Genomic DNA, 19,064 nt, shown 5'->3' with positions numbered 1-19,064 from the left:
TCAACACATATATTTTTAATACTGACAATGTACCAGGTATTTTTCTCAGTGCTTGGGTTAAATCAGTGAACAAATTAGACAGAGTACTCTACCCATGGGAGTTAACGCTAGCACAGCAGAACCCATAATAAACATATTGTTGTCCAGTATGTGAGAAAGTGTTACATGCTTTGGAAAAACACCAGAACAGAGCAAAAGGGGTTGAGATGGGAAGGAGAAGGGAGTGTAGACATAAACTAGTTGCAGTTTTCAATAAGGTAAATGGGATCTCATTAAGAATGGGACATTTGAGCAAAGATTCAGAGGAGTTGAGAAATTAGCATGGGATGGATCTGCGAGGATGAACATTGAGGCATATGAGTGGCCAGGGCAGGGTGAAGGCATGAGGGTTATACCACTCACATCCAGAGTGTTCAAGGGAAAAAATAAAAAAAAAAAAAGGAAGTCCATATGGGGAGTAGATAATGATCGAGTAAGATTTTAAGAATAAGAGATGTCAGAAAGCTAATGGGTGGGAAGGAGGGAGGGTGGTGGTGCTCGGATGACAGATCATGCAGAACTTTTTAGGCCATTGAAAGAACTTTGGCTTTTATTCTGAGTGAAATGGGAAGTTATCACAGATTTTTGAGTACAGGAATGAATGACATTGTCTGACATGTTTTAAAAGCACAACTCTGGCTGCTATGTTGAGAGTACTCTCAAGAGGCCAAGGGCAGATGCAAGGAAGCTAGAAATAGGGGGGCTATTAAAATAATATCAATAAAACTCTTTAAAATTCTAATCTTGATTAGGATTGTGAGAATGTCAGAACTAGGTATTTGGTAAAAGATCTATACACACGTTTGCATGTTATTAGCGTGCACTTGTCAGTTCTTAAATACTCATGTTAAAATTCTTGTTACTATACTTAGATTTATTGATTTTCTCTCATGCTTTGCATCATCTCTGCTCCAGAGTATGAGCAACTCAAAGACAGAAATGATGTCTTATTCACCTGTATTTTCAGTGCTCAAAATTTGTTTCTTGAATTAGAATAGTTCAAATATACCATCAATATGCAAAAATTATCCTAGAAAGAGAGACAGCCAGAGGCTGGACTCCAAACAACAAACCTTAGTCAACTGTAATTTAGAGAATATCATTTCTAGCATATAAAAATACCCATTTATTCAAATGTAATAAAAGGATTTCATCAGATTACAAAGTCATGATAGTTTCCTTTTCCATGTTTATCTATTATAGTATTGCTTTTCATTTTCATTTGTGTCTTTCCATGTTTTTGTAGATAAAACTCCAATTTTACCTTCCTTGGACTTTCTGCATCTATTTTAATTTCAAATGATAAAATAAATATTCACGATAGTCTTGAAGAATCAGGGAAAAGGAACTTTAGAGTTAATTTCCTTCTCTCTATGGACCCTGGAGGAGTTTCTTTAAGGCTGCTCTGAAGGGAAAGGATACGCTAAGCTGGCAGAGAACTAAATCTTACAAATCTAGCCCAGCCTTCCTATAAGAGCTGTTTATTGGCAGACACCAAATTTCTTACATTGTTTTCTAGACATCCTATTGCTTTAATAATTTCATTAACATAAGTGTCTGTTATTGAGTGAATCCTTGTTGTTTTGAAGGAGGTAATGTGGATTAAACTTCATAGCCAAGAATGACCACATATATTTTTATAATCTCTTTAAAAATAAAAGAACTTACTGAGGAAAAATTGTAATCCTGTATTTTAATAGAAGGATAAGCAAAAACAGCATGAGAGTGAAAATGGTATGTTTAAAACTGGTATTCTAGAGGGATTTTTAAATGATTTTATAGATGAATGCCAAAGAAGAGTTCCTCAAATGTATGGGGTCTTGGTGCCATCATTGGTATAAGTGTATGTTTCCCAGCAAGACTTCTAGTAGAGTACTCAGCTGTAGGAATATTGGTTTGGTTAGAATTAGTCTTGTGACTTCTTGTGGTCAATCAATGTGTTATTTGCTACAGTTAAAGTAGTTAAGGTGGGAAAGAATATCTAAAAACATACAGATGTGTTTGCTTCCTTGAATTTGTGATTGAAGACTCATCTTCCTACTTGACTTAATAAAATGATGCATTGACATCAACTACTTTTTTGAGAAGAAAACTGTTTTATTCTATTCTTCTCCCTTTTGCCAGTGTTATAGCATTCAAATACCTAAGCAAAGTTATTCATATTAAAGTTTAATTCAAATTAAGAATAGCATTCCAGGATCTCCAGATGGGTTATGTGGAAGTATATAAAGTAAGGGACAAATCATCAATTTTACTGACCATTGAAATTTACTGACCAATTTGCTGCTCAGCTGGGTAGCTCAAATGGCTGGAAGTGGCTAGGACAGCCAGTTCAAAACAAGTTTTAAAAAAAGTTCAAAATCAGGCAAGTAAACAGTAATATTTAGTTATATAGTCATAGACTGTAAAAAATAAAAAGCTATAAATAAAAGTAAGGGAATAATTAGTGCAGAATTCAGGATCTTAGTTATAACTTGATATTAGGCAAGGAAATCAGATTGCTGAGGATCAAGAAAATTTTGTTTCTTTGCCTGGTGAGTATCTGCATGGGTATCTATTTTATTGTTATTCTTTAATATGAAAAGTGTCATTTATTATAATGATTTTTTTCTTGTCCTGATCTTTTTTAGCTCTACCTGAATTTTAACATGATGACATTTATATAAGAAACAATGTAACAATCATTTCCCATAGATTGTGGGATCTAAGTAGTTGAAATTCCAGATACATAAGATTATTGGGGGTGATTTTTTATTTGTTTGTTTTCTTCTCCCCCCACCTCCCATATACATTCCTAGGTTCTAACTCCAATTTTGTTTTGTTTTGTTTTGTTTTGTTTTCACTATAGCCCAGCAATTTGTATTTCTAAAAGCTCTTCCAGGTTATTTTGACATTATGTCCAGGTTTGAGAACTACTGGAGTTTTATCCAAACCTTATACTTATTGGAAAGAGTATTAGCAAGTGTGAGGAGAATTCTAGAACAAAAGGAGACTCTCTCAGTGAGGGGAGGGGATATATACACAGTAACTGAAGAGCTGAGAAGTCAAACAGGGAGGCTTTCCAGGGATTAAAAAGGCCAGAAGCCACTACTAATCCTAGGCTGGGGGGACAAAGGCATGAAAGTCTTACTAGAGCTCAAGAACCTGGGTCACCTAGCTGAAGCTGGAGCTATGGAAAAGAGACCCAGAGGAAGTGGAGAAATCCCCATGGCTTCTTTCTTCCTTTTGCATTCTGATATTATGTCAGTATCCTGTATTGGCTGACCCTGATAGACTCCCGGAGAGTGCAGCCTTTAGCATTAGCCCCCCTGAAATAGAAAGCAGAGCAGGAGAAGGTCAGAAGATAGATTTGAGACAAGCATGTCTAGGACCTGAACTGATGCCTGGCTAGATGGGGGATGACATTCTTTTTAATTGATTTGGCTTCTCATATTTTGGTCTTATCAGTTGGAAATCAGAACTGCAGAATTATTAAAAAAACAAAAAAAAGCACAGATGATGAACCATTACAAATTCTGTTCAAAACCCAACTCTACCCTTAGTCATGTGAGGCTTTGGGAAAATTACTCAATCCCAGTGCCCATTTCCCCATTTGTAAAATAATGGAAGTAATTAACTACCTCTCTCCACTTCTGAAACTATATACCAAGAAGGCTAAGCTAACTAATGTGGCCACAAAAGGATATTTTGAATTTTCAAGGGAAACATAGTGATACTTAATACCTTTTGTATATTGCCAACCCACCAGTTCAAGGTTATTGATGATTTGAACATTAGATCATGCATTATTTCTTTCAGTGATGTTATATCTTTACAAAGCTTGATTTTTAGTGGTTGTTATGAGAAAAAAAATTACCACATAAAGGCAACGTGGAAATAAGTAAGGGTGGTAACATTCAGTCTGATGCCAAGATTTGAAAAGCTGTACGTTGTCTAACAGACATACATATACCTTTAGTAAGTAATTGTGATGAAGAATAAAATAGAAATATTTCTTGTTTTAATTAATGCATACTTCAAATGTCTCTAAATGATGAAGACATAAATACTTATTAAGCTGCTTGGCCCTAACTACTTAATAACAGAACTTTTGGATATTTATTTTGTCCTGGGGGGTGTTGTGAAAAAAAATGACTGAAACACTAAGGGTACAGTGAACCAGGCAAGTTAACCTCTCATCTGTTTCATAGCATTGTTGAGAGGATGAACTAAGCTAATAAACATTACATGATTTTATTTATTTTTTGATTTATATCCAAGTGTGTTAGCATATAGTGCAATAATGATTTCAGGAATAGAATCCAGTGATTCATCCTCTATTATAACACCCAGTGCTTATCCCAACAAGTGTCCTTAATGCCCCTTGCCCATTTAGCCCGTCCTCCCACCCACAACCCTTCCAGCAACCCTCAGTTTGCTCTCTGTATTTAAGTCTCTTATGTTTTGTCCCCCTCCCTGTTTTTATGTTATTTTTGCTTCCCTTCCCTTATGTTCATCTGTTTTGTGTCTTAAATTCCACATGAGTGAAGTCATATGATAATTTGTCTTTCTCTGACTCACTTTGCTTAGCATAATGTACTCTAGTTCCGTCCATGTTATTGTGAATGGCCAGATTTCATTTTTTTTTTGATTGCCAAATAATACTCCATTGTATATATATATACACACCATATCTTCTTTATCCATTCATCAGTCAGTGGACATTTGGGCTCTTTCCCTACTTTAACTATTGTCGATAGTGCTGCTATAAACATTGGGGTGCATGTGCCCCTTTGAAACAGCTCACCTGTATCCTTTGGATAAATACCTAATAGTGCAATTGCTGGTTCGTAGGGTAGTTCTGTTTTTAATTTTTGGGGGAACTTCCATACTGTTTTCCAGAATGGCTGTACCAGTTCGCATTACCACCAGCAGTGCAAAAGTGTTCCTCTTTGCGTCCTCGACAACATCTGTTGTTGTCTGAGTTGTTGATTTTACCCATTCTGATAAGTGTGAGGTAGAATCACATTGTGGTTTTGATTTGTATTTCCCTGATGATGAGTAATGTTGAGACTTTTTTCATGTGTCTGTTAGCCATCTGGGTGTCTTCTTTGGAAAAGTGTCTATTCATGTCTTTTGCCCATTTCTTCACTGGATTATTTGTTTCTTGGGTGGTGAGTTTGATAAGTTCTTTATAGATTTTGGATACTAACCCTTTATTTGATATGTCATTTGCAAGTAGCTTCTCCCATTCCGTCGGTTGCCTTTTAGTTTTGCTGATTGTTTCTTTCACTGTGCAGAAGCTTTTTATCTTGAGGAGGTCCCAATATTTCATTTTTGCTTTTGTTTCCCTTGCCTCTGGAGACATGTTGAGTAAGAAGTTTCTGTGGCCGAGGTCAAAGAGGTTTCTAACTGCTTTCTCCTCGAGGATTTTGGTGCCTTCCTGTCCTACGTTTAGGTCTTCCATCCATTTTGAGTTTATTTTTGTGTATGGTGAAAGAAAGTGGTCCAGGTTCATTTTCCTGCATGTCACTGTCCAGTTTTCCCAGCACCATTTGCTGAGACTGTCTTTATTCCATTGGATATTCTTTCCTGCTTTGTCAAAGATTAGTTGACCGAACGTTTGCGGGTCCATTTCTGGGTTCTCTATTCTGTTCCAATGATCTATATGTCTGTTCTTGTGCCAGTATCATACTGTCTTGATGGTTACAGCTTTGTAGTACATCTTGAAGTCCAGAATTGTGATGCCTCCCTCCAGCTTTGGTATTCTTTTTCAGGATTGCTTTAGCTATTCGGGGACTTTTCTGGTTCCATAAAAATTTTAGATTCCATACAAATTCTAGCTCTGTAAAGAATGCTGGTGTTATTTTGATAGGGATTGCATTGAATATGTAGATTGATTTGGGTAGTATCAACATTTTAACAATATTTGTTCTTCCAATCCATGAACATGGAATATTTTTCTTTTTTTGTGTGTCTTCTTTAATTTCTTTCATAAGCTTTCTATAGTTTTTAATGTATAGATTTTTCACTCTTTGGTTAGGTTTATTCCTAGGTGTTTTGTGGGTTTTGGTGCAATTGTAAATGGGATCAATTCCTTGACTTCTCTTTCTGTCGCTTCATGTTGGCATATAGGAATGCAACTGATTTCTGTGCCTTGATTTTATATCCTGCAACTTTGCTGAATTCATGGATCAGCTCTAGCAGTTTTTTGATGGAATCTTTTGGCTTTTCCATACAGAGTATCATGTCATCTGTGAAGAGTGAAAGTTTGACCTCCTCCTGGCTGACTTGGATGCCTTTTATTCCTTTGTGTTGTCTGATTGCTGAGGCTAGGACTTCCAATACTATGTTGAATAACTGGTGAGAGTGGACATCTGTGTCGTGTTCCTGATGTTAGGGGGAAAGCTCTCAGTTTTTCCCCTTTGAGGATGATATTAGTGGTGGGTCTTTCATATATGGCTTTTATGATTTTGAGGTATGATCCTTCTATCCCTACTCTCTTGAGTGTTTTTATCAAGAAAGGATGCTGTATTTTGTCAGATGCTTTCTCTGCATCTATTGAGAGGATCATGTGGTTATTATTCTTTCTTTTATTAATGTGCTGTATCACATCGATTGATTTGTAGATATTGAACCAGCGCTTCATCCCAGGTATAAATCCCACTTGATCGTGGTGAACAATTCTTTTAATGTATTATTGTATCCGGTTGGCTAGGCTAGTATCTTCTTGAGAATTTTTGCATCCATAGCATTACATGATTTTAAAAGTATAGGAATTAATAAGTTAATTAATTAAGTTAATTAAAGTTAATTAATGCAGTTTAAGTATCACATACTTAAGTATCAGTGCAGTTTAAGTGTCACATCACGTAATCGAAAAGGCGTAATCAACAGATTTATAACTATGGCCAGTAGTACTTCTATTATCATGAAAACCAGGGAAAACTGACCTGGGGCTTTTATGGTATTTTGGGGGGACCCCTTTCAGTCAAGCTCACATTTCCTACTAAGATACATTAGTGATGCACATGGCTGATGTCTATGAGCAAGGATGGCCATTTTCAAGAATTGCACTGTCCAATAGGGTAGCCACTAGCCACATGTGACAGCTTATTAGACACTTAACATGAGGCTCATGTGAGTAACTGAATTTTTAATTTTAATTAATTTAAATTAAAAATTCAGTACTTAATTATTGGAACATTTTTTTAAATTATTGGAAAGCTTTTAAATGTTTTTGGAGTAACATGGGCATATGAATCTACTTTTTCACCTGCATTTTATGAAATCTAAATACAGATTGAACATTTCTGATGAAATTTTGCATTTGAAATGAGATGTGCTGTAAGTGTAAAATATATACTGGATTTCCAAAACTTAGTGTAGAAAAGAGAATGTAAAAGATCTCATTAATAATTTTAACATTAAGTTATCCACAGTGGACATATTCTTCACATAACTTGGTACATGTCTATAATTTTTTAGTAGGAAACTTATTGAAAATGGAATATGCGAATTAAAAAGTATGCATATTTTAAATTGTGGTATGGGCGCCTGGGTGGCTCAGTCGGTTGAGCGTCCGACTTCGGCTCTGGTCACGATCTCGCGGTCCATGAGTTCGAGCCCCGCGTCAGGCTCTGTGCTGAGTGCTCAGAGCCTGGAGCCTGTTTCAGATTCTGTGTCTCCCTCTCTCTCTGACCCTCCCCCGTTCATGCTCTGTCTCTCTCTGTCTCAAAAATAAATAAACGTTAAAAAAAAAAAAATTAAATTGTGGTAAATATTGTCACAATTGTACAATTTATAATAATATAGTTTTAATTTTTAGTTTTGTGACTGGTTTTCCTAATTTCTCAAGATATTAAATTTGTTCATGAAAAGGAACTTTTCAAAAGAAGTCTGTTTATTTCTGTATACCTTTCACTGGTTTGTGAAGTGAGTTGCTTCATACTTTTATGCTATAAATATCAGTTAGCATCTTTTATAATTTGACCCACAGATCAAGACTTATATAAGGCCAGAACCTGAGAACATTTTCAGATTGATTGGTAATTTGAACAGAGCTTCCTGGGGGGAAAGAAAATACCATGTTGCAAATCCGGAACTAAAAACTCATTCTCTCCTTATTGGGTTGGTGACGTCTTTGTCCCATAATCAACTTTTAGAGGTACAGCAGGTGGCTTAAAGGTAAAGTGAGTTAACAATTAATAAGGCTTTTCAAGGCTTTTTGCGTCACTTTTTATTTCCAAATCATTTACTAACAAGTCATCCAAGGGGTTGAAATCAACCAGAAAAATAATCAAACAAAAGCTGTTAAGCAGCATATTTTAACCAACAATGGCTAGTTAAAGTAAATTAAAATAGGTAACTGTAATAATAATTAAAAAGACATTCAGGGGCGCCTGGGTGGCGCAGTCGGTTAAGCGTCCGACTTCAGCCAGGTCACGATCTCGCGGTCTGTGAGTTCGAGCCCCGCGTCAGGCTCTGGGCTGATGGCTTGGAGCCTGGAGCCTGTTTCTGATTCTGTGTCTCCCTCTCTCTCTGCCCCTCACCCGTTCATTCTCTGTCTCTCTCTGTCCCAAAAATAATAAATAAAAAACGTTTAAAAAAAAAAAAAAAAAAGACATTCACCTGTTCAAAATGATATTTTTGAGTTTGAAAATAGCTTCTATCAAATTCTTGGTAATTTATATTTATATTTATTGTTGAAGACAACAATGAGAGTATTTGAAAAAGAATACTTGCCAGTTTATTCTGTAAATCTCATCATCAGGTTACTCAGTGGTTTCTCATCTTTTAAGAATAAAATTCAAAATCCTTTTGTCAGAAGTTGAAAGCCACTTATGAGTCTGTCTACACCCCATCCCTATCACCTCTCCTTTTATTCCAGCCTGCAGTCCCTTGTGTTGATTATATCCAGAACCCTCTCCTCCTCCTATACCTGGTAAACTCCTACTGCTCTTTGCAAGCCTTCCTTGGTTTCCCAAGTCCAGATCACATACCTGCCATGTGTTCCCTTAGCATCTACTTCTTATCTCTTTCATTTATTGTATTGTAGAGATTTGCCTGTTGGTCTCTCCTACTACATGTGAATAACTTGATGTAAGGGTGTTTTTCAATCCTCATTGTTTAAAACAGTGGTGTATGAAAGGATTTGATAGATATGTGATATTGAATAAATTGAAAAATAAGGCGTTTCATCTGGGAATGGATCAGTTGCAGATGGTTTTAAATTCAAAGTGTGATACTTTTTATCCTGAGAAGCTAACTAATGTTATATAACTTTTCTAATTTCAGTTTACTTTTCTATTGCAAAAGCAATTAAACTGATGGATTTTAAAATCAAAGAAGGAAGTAAAAATTCACTCATGGTCACCCTAATGTAAAGTCTGTAGCTTTTTTGCTGAAATCTCTATCATTGTAGGTTTATTTTTTCTTCATGTAGTTCTATCAGTTTTTGCTTCATATATTTTGAGGCTTTATTATTAGGTGAATAAAAATTAGAATTACTGCTTTTAGCAACCCTCATACATTAGGTACTTAACTAAAAATTGAAATACTCCTCTGGTATTCTACCTAATATTGTATTATAGCATGTAAATATATTATTTCCTAAATTACATTATATTTTCTGTGGGGAAAATCTTATGCTTCTTAAATTTATTATTTCCTTATTGCTTTGCATTTTGTAAGGGATTCAGTAAGTGTTCATTAACGGGTAAGTTCCTTCTTTACATCATTAGACAGGTAATGCTCATCATCATGCACATTAATATGTTGTATAATTTAGCTGCCTTGCCCTATTAAACAAATGATGTTGTCATGTGATGTTGCACTGATTTGGTACGACACTAATGAGATATTTTAAAACTTTTTTTCCATTAAAACATGATGTTTCCCCTACATCAAGTTGCTTCATTTTCTTCTTGCTCATAAAAGTATGAGTAGAGGAACCTAACTATGTAACTTTCTGGGCAGCAGGCATGGCTGATGCAGCAAAATTAATTATTGATTCAAAGGCCAAAGCAACCTTCTCTTCATTGGTTTTCTTGTCCAGAAAATCCCCTTCAACTCTGCTCTTTACCTGCCAGAAAAAGATCTTCTCTCTTGTTATCAGTGACCTTTGACTTGTCAGCAGCATTCAAAACATTGTTATTTCTGCATCACTAATAAAATGTTTCAGGTCAACCACCTTGTCAGTTTTAGCTCTTCACTTTCCTGTCCCACTTGCATTATTTGTGTGTGGGGTGTAAGAGAGGAGCTTCAGGAGTTTCTGTGGATATTTTGGGGAAAGGGTGATTCTTGAATCAAAAGTATCAGATCTGGAGTTTTCTTTTGTCCTTTTAAACAAAGCCTCCCCATAGTCGCATGTGAAATATAACTTGTTCTCTAATGCTCTATGACTTTCTAACCTCTCATTTGCTTCTCAGTAATGCAGATCCTGATATTCCTACTAATAGTTGAAGCAAATTTGAAGAGATAGCGAAATTACTCCTTTTGCTTTTCATACCATGGTCCTACCCCGCTGTGTCTGCTATTCTCTAGCAAAGGGGTAAATGAGAATGATCATTTTTTGGCCTAGCCCCCTGTTACTAAATTAGAAACTTCCTATTTTGGTCAGAGTTTTGCTTCACTCTTTACACATAACCCTCTTAGCCATAAATTTTATAATTAATAAAGCTTTTAGCTTTAAGGAGACCAAGGCTTTCAGCTAACTCCAAACTCATAAACTTCTCTCTCAAGTCATTGTTGAAGGTTAATTTTATTCTTCCTAGGTCATTAATTTTCTTGTCTATCTGAGTCATTACTCCAGGGCTCTGAGATTCTTTATGCCATCAGAAGTAATATAATGCTGGAATAGACTTTCCTTGTAATAACTGACAAAGTCCTAGATGCTTCATATACACAAGGTACCTGGTACTCCAGGAATCAATATTAGAAATATGTTACTAACCAGTCTCCGCGATGAATTCCATTCAACATCCTGCTGTCTCAGTTCCTTGGCTTCCTTAACTCTAATGATTTTTTCTTTTATCCCACCTCAGCCATCAATCACATGATCATACCCTAGATCTCTAAAATTTTCATTTCAAACATTCTACTTTCTGACCATCACTTTCTGTCCTTTTAGATCCCCTACCCAAAAATATACCTGCCAACTTTCAGCTGCTTGGTGACCTCCGACCTCTAGTTAACATCCAATGACTATTATTCTGTTTCACTCTTCATCATCCACTTCAAGTCATTACTCATCATTTTCCCTTTCTTCCTCTGTCATATTGCCTCTCATTACCCCCGAATTTCTCTAAACCCACCTAACTCCCAACTCCACAGCTGCAACTGAGCTTTATTAGAGAAGGGAATATAATTTTACTGGGTGGACAAATCTCAAATTTATTACCACAAATTCATTCAATTAATTGATACTTATTGCTTATTAACTATGTGGTAAACATGGTCTGAGTGCTGGAACTGTATTTGTAAACAAAAAATACAAAAATCCTTTCCTTCATATAGCATACATTTTAGTGGGAGGTAATATATATATTATCAAGTGCTAAGGATAATATATAGTAGAGAATAGGAATAGAAGCATTGATGAGAGGAAAGGGGAAGTATTGATATCTTTGCTAACAAAGACAGCATCGCTAATTTCAAAGGGACAATATTACTGCCAGTAAATTTCCATTCTCTTAGACAGGTATTTTCATACCTCCACTCTTCTTATATCCTAGCTCCTTTTTCCTCTCTCCCTCTCAGCCACTGACTTGACAGGTACAGATAAAAAGGATGAAATAAAATATGAACTGTTTCAAATTTCTCCCATCAGCCCCACCATCTTACCTGTATCTGTATCTGTCCACTGTTGTTCCTTATAGTTGTAATGGAGAAGTACTTTTTTATAAAGTAGGCCTCAAGCACTGAACCCCACTCTCTTTTTCTTCTCAAGGATTTTGCTCTTGAAAATTTCCCTTCCCTGCATTATCAGTCTCTCCCCTTCTATGATACACCCTCATCAGTAAACAAGCATTTTTAATATCACAATTTAAAAAATTCTCTTGACCCCAAATTTCTTTACAGCTTTGCTTTATTTTTCTCATCTCTTTCCAGCAAAACTGCTTGAAAAAGTTGTCTATATTTACTCCTTCCAATTGTCCACTTCCCATTTGCTCCTTAAACCACTCCCATTGGTTTTTTTGTCCTCATGACTTTACTGAAATAACCACTTCTTCTTTGTTGATAGAATATTTTTTTCTAGGCTTGTATGACCTCAAAGTCACTGGTTTTCCTTATTAATGCCACTTCTTGGTCTTCTCCTCCTCTACCAGACTTCTAGTTTTGGAGTGTCCCTAGCCTTCTTTTCTATCTACATCCTTTCAGAGTTTGATTCCTTGACCTCCAAAGTCGGCTCTTTAATGATGGCTCTACAGTTCATCTCCATCCCTGACCTTTCTCCTAAACTCAAGGTTTAAATTCAGGTGTAGTCTAATTAGCTACTTGAAATCACCACTTTAACATGGCCAAACCTGAAATATTTTTTCATCCCCACCAAAATCATCCTCTATTTCTTGTCTCAGAATTAGCACCCAATTGCTTCGGTCAAAAAATAAGAGGTCATCCACACAATTCCTCTCCCTCAGTAATACTTCTTGTCTAATTCAGCCACTTCTCACCATCTCTACTGCTACATCATCTCTAACCAGGCTTACTGCAAAAGCCATCTGCTTTTCTGTCTGCTTTACTGGGCTCTATCTATCTATTCAGAGTCTTCAAAATACCGGTCTTCCTGGTTTCCCACACGTGAAACTTCAGAACTGTATCCACAAAGAGGAACTTGATGTGCAATTTCATACAAATCTTGAAATTTTAATATTTTTCATGTTCTTGAGTGCCTCAGTCTTTATGTTTGAACTTTTTTTTTTTTTTCTTTTTAGGTCATTATTTCTACTTCCTTCCATTTTTGATCTCTTAACCTGACCTCCAAATGCTTTTCCCCATTGACCTCTTGGTCAGTGTATCTTTTGAAATTTGGTGCTCCTAATTGAACATGGTATATGCTTTGATATTCCCTTCCCCTCCACCCCCCACCCCAGGAGAATATGGTGACATTCTGTCTTCCCATACTCTGGAAATTAGCCTCCTATTAGCAAAATATTAAGAGATGTAGTTGATGCATTTTATATATGATAAAACTTACTAAGTATACCCACTTCTGTAAAGTTAGATGTAATAATCTAAAATGAGACTCTCTATAGTTCATATTTTATTGTCATGCCTTTTACCTGTTGGTCTTATAGGCATAGATGACATTGATGAAATAAAATTTAGTCTTATAGTCAAGGAGAGAGTTGGATAAAGACTAAAACTACAGAGAAAATTATATATATATACATATATATATATGTATATATATATATATGTATCTCTTTTTTAGACTTCGATTTTACTGAAACCTGAATATATGTTTTGATTCCTTTTTATATAAAGAATTTAGCTGTCTCTGAGTTTTGAAATACCATTGTAGAATTAATCATTTTGTATTCTTAATTGTATTTATTCTCATTAGGAAGCACTGTCCATGTATTTTCATATTTCCAGTATAGTACCTTGCCCAGTTCCTAGAACTCAATAGACATGCAACCTTTACACATAAAATGCACAGTTATATTCTGACTTATATTGACCTTTAATGTCAACAGAATGTATCATTCCCCTAAGAAGATGGTAAATGCCTTGAAAGCAAAAGTCATATAATATGCCTCATGTGATTCTTCCTTAGGGCTCGGCACAGTGCTACACACATGGCAGTTAATTTTTTACACTTAAATTCTAAGCTCCGTTTAACCACATAGAATCTTAACAGGCCTAAAAAATTCTCATGACTTTGCCTAAGTTGCACAGCTGGTTGAATCCCTACTGTTGTAATCCCCGTTCAAATCGTGTGACCGACACTGTGAGAAGTAAATTCTTTTAAAAATGTGAAAGTGTTGTGGCGCCTGGGTGGCTCAGTCGGTTAAGCATCTGACTCTTGATTTCGGCCCAGGTCATGATCTCACAGTTCGTGAGTTCATTCCCTACATTGGGCTCTGCACTGACAATGCAGAACCTGTTTGGGTTCTTTCTCTCCCTCTCTCTCTGCCCTCCCCCGCTCTCTCACTCTGTCTCTGTCAAAATAAACTTAAAAAAAATGTGAAAGTGTTTCATTCAGCCCAATTCTCTAGTATAATATTTTGAATAATATTGCTCATAGACTATTATTGTATTTCTGTTACTATTCATACAACTTATTTTTTTCTTGACCTAAATTACTGCTTAGTATCTGATAATCAACATTAATATCTCACCATTTTTTCCATTCATTTTAGTAGAATTTTTTGTACATTGGTAATTAGAGCAATAGAATTAGTGGTTATCTGGATGGTTTTTGGTTTTGTTTTGTTTTTGTTTGTTTGTTTGTTTTGGTTTTTTTTTGGTTTGCAACTACTCAAAAATCAGTGTAGACTGAGGACCCTGCTTAAGAATATCCTCTCTGGTAACGAACCTCACGCCACTGTCGTCTCAGATCCTGTGGTTACATGTCACCTAGTTATTGATCAAGTCAAGGATCAATTGTTTGTAGGAACCAAGAAAAATCATTGTGTACCAAGATTTTGTTCTGCATATTAAGAGAATAAAGATGTAAAGGATTAGAATACTCTAGAATACAGTCTCTTTAATATATTCCTTTTCATACCCTGTTCACAGTCTCTTGTGGTAGACTTCAATTCTGAATAGACTTTGGTTCTTCTACTCGTTAACTATTTGAACTTGGACAGACTACTGGCTCTCTTTGAATTTTTCCTTATCTGTATGGTAAGAGCTTAGTTAGGCTATATGATCTCACGGATTTTGTGTAACATTTAAGTTGTAAGTATTGACTACAGAAGGATATGACCTGGTGTAAGCATTGTGTATGGAGAAAAGAATCCTTCTTACTCACCTAAGGATTTACTTGTAGTAATGCTTTGCATCAATAATAATAGCTATAATATATCAACCATCTAATATACAAGCCTCTGTAATTGGTGGTAATCAAAACAATTGTAAAATACGTAATAAGCCAATCAGAGACTTTGTGAAATGAATTCTATATGTGCTGGGAATGAGTAAGTACAAATTACCAAAGATAGCTAATGCTATAGAAAACAGTGGCTAAACAAAACAGATATTTTAAGGTCTGTGTATGTTAAGGTCAGGCCAAGCCCTATTTGTGATTCATAGGCAGGTAGGATCCTCATTCCCTGCACACCTCCCCTCCCCCTTTCCCTTGTGAATTCCCTAGCTTTACAAGGTCTGAATTATTCAACCAGATTAGTACTATATGGAATGTAATGATGAAGTCTTCCACCTTAGCAGGTAGAAGCTTACTTATATCACAGAAAGGTAGAGAGAAAGAACTTTCTTTGAGAAAAGCATGAAAGAGGCAGTGAGTAAATGAAATTGTCAATCCTTTGGACCTCTCTATATTATCTCCTATTTGGAGTCTAGACATGCACATGAAGCCCTAAATGCAGTATCTGGGGAGCATCCTAATCTAAATTATTATTATTGCAATGAATAAATATTAAACATAAATACATTGTCAATCATAATTTCATCAGCTTTCCTAACTTGGTATTAGTACTGGAGTTCTGTGGTTCTCTTCTCTGTCTAGTTTCACACCCTTAGTAAGCTCACCAAGTCTAATGGCCTCAAATACTATCTTCATATCAATATTCTCTCTGGAACTCTAGACGTGTATACCTAAATACTTTCTTGACATCTCTACTTGCATATATGATGAGACCTCAAATTTAATGTGCTAGTTGAACACCTGATCTTCACCCAAAACCTGCTTTATTTATGTCCTTCCTCATCCTTCCAATAGGTATGGCCAAAATCCTTGTAGACATCCTTGATTTCTCCCTTCCTCTCTCAGCCTACATCTCCTCCATTTAACTTCACAATATATTATAAATGAATACCTAGACTGCACCACCTCTACTGTTACCGCTCTGTTCCTAACTACCATCTCTTACCTGAATCACTGCAATAGTCTCTTACCCAATCTTCTTGTCTCCTCAGTATATTCTCAACACAGCAAACATTAATGATCCTTTTAAAACAAAAATCAGGTTATGCCACTCCTTCGCTCAAAACTCTGCAATGGTAGCTATTTTACAAAAAAAATGAAGAACTTACAGTAGGTTACAAAGCCCTACAATGTATAGCCTCCTCATTACTTCTCTGCCCCTTGATCATTTTGCTTTGGTCATTCTTGCTTCCTTGCTATTCCTGAAATTACCAAGCATGCCTCTGAATTAAAGGGATTGCATTAGATATTTCCTTTACCTAGAATGTTTTCCCTCTTCTTTTCCCTCCTTAAAGTCTTTGCTCAAACATCATCTTCTCAATGAGGCCTACCTCACTACTTTATTAAAATCACAACCCAGCACTTCTGATCTTACTCTTTCCTATTGTATTTTGTATTTTTTGATGCTACTTATTACCTATTAAACTATATAATTTACTTATTTAAAATGTGTATTCTCATTCCCTACCCCTTCCAGACTATCAACTCCATGAAACAGAATTCTTTGTTTTGTTTGCTGATGATTCTCAGTAGCATAGAACGGTGCCTGGAATATTGCCTGTGAGGAGCACTGTTCTAGAGATTTTATATACATTAGTTCATTTAATTATTATTTCTGCATGTATGGAGGAAGACAACTCATAGAGCTCCCCTAACTTGGCTGAAGTCAACATGTGGTAAATAGTGGAGCTGAGATTTTTCTGTCTAAATCTTCTGCTCCTTGCCTCTCTTATGCAAAGTAAGGAAAAACAAGGCAATAGAATAAATACGGATAGATTAAATAATAACTATGTATAGATTTAGGTGTTATTTCATGGATAAGGCACTGTTCTAAAAGTGTCTACTATAAGAATAAAATATTTTTTATTTTAATATAGAAATAATAATTGAATAACAATTCAAATATTTTCTTTCGTATAAATCATTGTCTTCATCAATCACTTAAATAAATATTGCTTTGTTTTGATATATTGGTAAATATTGTTGCTGAAACAGAAATTTTTTCTTCTTTCTTTACACAAATATATCCTCTATGCAGTCCATAACAAGACACTGGTATAGAAAAACTATTATCATTCTGATTGTGCATGATCTGTTTGATGGATTGTTCCAACCTTATAAGATCTGATTTGCACTCACTTTGAAATAAACTGTTTCAATTAGCATCTTTTCAATATTAAATATAATACATAATTAGAGCACACCCTTCAGGTGTTTTCAACTTACCAGTTCCAAGTCTGGTTCTAGGGTAAGATTGTACAGTTGCTCTATTTTGATTGGAATGCCTGTATTTATTTGAGCAGTATCCTTTCAGAAAGGAGACTGATATTCCTATATGAGTTAACATAATAAGCCCCTCGCCCTTCCTTTGGCATTCTGTAGACTCACTGTTCCTATTGCTGTAAGTCCTTGGTTAAAATATCATCATTATACCTATCAAGGGAGATTTACCAGTGTATGAATCACTTTGTCTTTGAGATATGTAAATATTTCTAATTTGACACTGTGCTAACAGTGAATAACTCAGCTGTGTACCACTTTAGGTCCAGACAAAATAAAATATAGTATTTTTTAAATCTGAAATTTAAGGAGCAGGGCATCCTACACCACCAGATACTATTTTGGTATAATCTATCACCTTTGTTAACATTTTATTGGATATAAATCATAACGTATCAGGTTGCATAGCGACAATATGGTTCACCAGGCATTCTATTTTTATAACTTTATTTAAAACTGACATGTAACTTGCTGTACCTGAAACCCCAAGTGAGCCAGTTATTGGAGTGTAACAAAGTTTTGACGTCAGAGTAGCTATTTATTCCACTGGAAACCATTAGCGATGCATTACCCTTTGGCACTGCTGTTTTTTGCAGAAACATGGTTAAAATTTTATGACTGATTTTGACCAATTAGATTTCTTTCCCTCTTAGAACTAAGAAATTATATATAATACACAAATATATATACATGTGTGTATACATAATATGCATATGCTTTATATTCCTAAGGTGTGTAATATATATTTAAATGTTTATATTTATATATACTCTAACATTATACGTATAAAGCCTTTTAAAAGTTTCTTCTCAAAAGCCACGTATTATGTTTTTATTTTCTTAAGACTGCTTAGTATTTCATGGAAAAGCATTACCTATATATTATTGTTATTTCTCACTATCGATGTGGATACTGATTAGCTGCTTAGTTTTACATGTTTGTTGTCATTATTGCTGTTGCTTTTATTTTAAGAGGACTCCATAGCATTTCATTTGTTTACTACCAATTGTAGATTCTTTGGAAGTGATGGGGTAATACCGTGTTGTACAAATGTAATATAATCAGTTACAGACAGGCTTTCCTCCTGCTTCAGTTTGTCTGGTTTTTTGGTTTTTTCTTTTTTCCCTGAAGATAATAAAATATGCGCTGTGCATCCACGCATGGTGTTAAAGTCCCTTGACTCCTGAGCCAGCCAAGCATCAACTTATATGTTGAGCTCTGCCAGTGCATTTCAAATTGGATCTGATGGGACCACCATTTAGAATTAAGAAGAGGAAGTTTTTTGAGTTTTTTATTTAATGACCTAGCTGCTCTTAAAACCCTGTATAAAACTTTGCCAAACTTGTGTTTGTGGAATAATTCAGTTGTCAGTTAAGGAGATGCTTGCATTTAATCTGAGAAAAGAAAGTTAATTCTCTCAAACTCCAATGTAAAACTTCAAATGAACAATCATCTTACTATTATTTTTCATGTGTCATCTACTTTTTAATCCTCACATATTATTGGGTTGATTGTTTTTCTTCAGAAAATTCAAATACTTCTATATAAATTGGTAACCCCTTCACGTTATATAATTTTTTCAACTCATCTTTTCCTCTTGAAACCCACCCCACCAAAACTCTTTTGAAGTTCAAAATGTATATGATGAGTTCCA

At 35.4% G+C, this 19,064-nt stretch overlaps 1 protein-coding gene across 6 annotated transcripts in view; it reads left to right on the top strand.

Moving 5' to 3' along the window:
- The window catches only part of METTL15 (methyltransferase like 15), a 251,238-nt gene that overhangs the window by 110,540 nt on the left and 121,634 nt on the right, over positions 1-19,064 (top strand). The window lies entirely within an intron of this gene.

This window comes from Panthera uncia, chromosome D1 (genome assembly GCF_023721935.1).
Source record: "Panthera uncia isolate 11264 chromosome D1, Puncia_PCG_1.0, whole genome shotgun sequence".
In the NCBI taxonomy this organism is placed as follows: Eukaryota; Metazoa; Chordata; class Mammalia; order Carnivora; family Felidae; genus Panthera; species Panthera uncia.
The sequence above is the reverse complement of the archived record's forward strand: the minus strand, read 5'-3'. Positions and strand labels throughout refer to the sequence as shown.